The following is a 1,117-nucleotide window of genomic DNA, read 5'->3' on the forward strand; positions in this document are numbered from 1 at the left end:
ACATATCTGTAAAAATTCTATTTACAGTAATATCCACCTGTATATTATTTTCAGTACATATCCAGCTGTAAATCTTGTTCACAATACTACCTGTATATTATATTCATAGGACAAATCTATCTGTAAAATTCTGTTTATAATAGTAATAATTTCTATATTTATTCAGTACATATCCATGTCCTGCCCTTATGGAACCAGTGTATATCCTGCACCTGCTGCTATTGCACTTCTGGTTAGACCTGAACTGCATTTCGTTGGCTTGAACCTGTGTAATGACAATAAAGTTGAATCTGATCTAAAATCTGCTGGCTCTATACACACTAAAAGTAGTGGTTTTTTATATGGAGTCTGGTGGGTTTAGGGTTTGCAATTTTGGACTGTTTCTGGTGTAACAAAAAAGATCTTTCTCTGTAGTAAAAGGGTCTATCTCTGTATAGATCCTTTCAGTAATGTTGTCAACACTTTACAGAGGAGAAATCTTGATTTAAACTAGTTTTTAATTTAGAGACCATAAAACACCAAGAATGAAAAAATCATTAACAAGCGAGGTGAAAAAAAAAAAAAAAATACCCAAGGAGATATAAAGAAAACGTGTCAAATTCTTTAGAAGAACAGTACTTTTGCCGTGCACACAGGGTTCTGGCTTTCAGAAGGAGTTCAATTGTGTGCACATTTCAGCCCTCACAATATTTAAAACCCACCCGCTGGCACCTAAGCCGCTATAAAGCCAGCCAAAACCCTGGTGGAGTATTATTGCAGGGCCTGCCAAGGCTTACCCAGGCTTACTCATCACTCCTACCACTCAGTGCATTTTCAAAGCCATTTTTTTCTGCGTCCTTCTTGGGTCTTGTTAGCAGCAGAGGAGATTGCTGACCTGATGACTGCTGGGCTGCGGATCCGAACACAGAACCAGCATCTTTCAGTCCTGTATTACCTCCTAACCCTCAACCGCTCCCGAGAAGCTCAGAGTAAAAAAGGCTGTGATTGAACTCTTGTGATGCGAGTGTGTGGAAGTGTGAAAGTGGTAGATCGTTGGCCATCTGAGGGAAAAACTTGTTATCTCGTCTCGGCTTGATAAGTATCAGTTTTTAGTTTTTTTTTTTTTTTTAAGTTATCC

General features: G+C 38.5%; 1 protein-coding gene and 1 long non-coding RNA gene across 2 annotated transcripts in view; one reads left to right on the forward strand and one right to left on the reverse strand.

Moving 5' to 3' along the window:
* si:cabz01090165.1 (leucine-rich repeat and fibronectin type III domain-containing protein 1-like protein) overlaps positions 1–1,117 on the reverse strand; it is a 428,959-nt gene that overhangs the window by 28,605 nt on the left and 399,237 nt on the right. The gene's annotated exons all lie outside the window — the stretch shown is intronic.
* Positions 1–1,117, forward strand: part of LOC116685727 (uncharacterized) — a 21,170-nt gene that overhangs the window by 13,390 nt on the left and 6,663 nt on the right. The window contains exon 2 of the long non-coding RNA XR_004331033.1: positions 1,015–1,024. This is a non-coding gene — a long non-coding RNA (uncharacterized LOC116685727). The remainder of the gene's footprint in view (positions 1–1,014; positions 1,025–1,117) is intronic.

The sequence above is a fragment of the Etheostoma spectabile genome, unplaced genomic scaffold (assembly GCF_008692095.1).
Source record: "Etheostoma spectabile isolate EspeVRDwgs_2016 unplaced genomic scaffold, UIUC_Espe_1.0 scaffold172, whole genome shotgun sequence".
Lineage (NCBI taxonomy): Eukaryota > Metazoa > Chordata > Actinopteri > Perciformes > Percidae > Etheostoma > Etheostoma spectabile.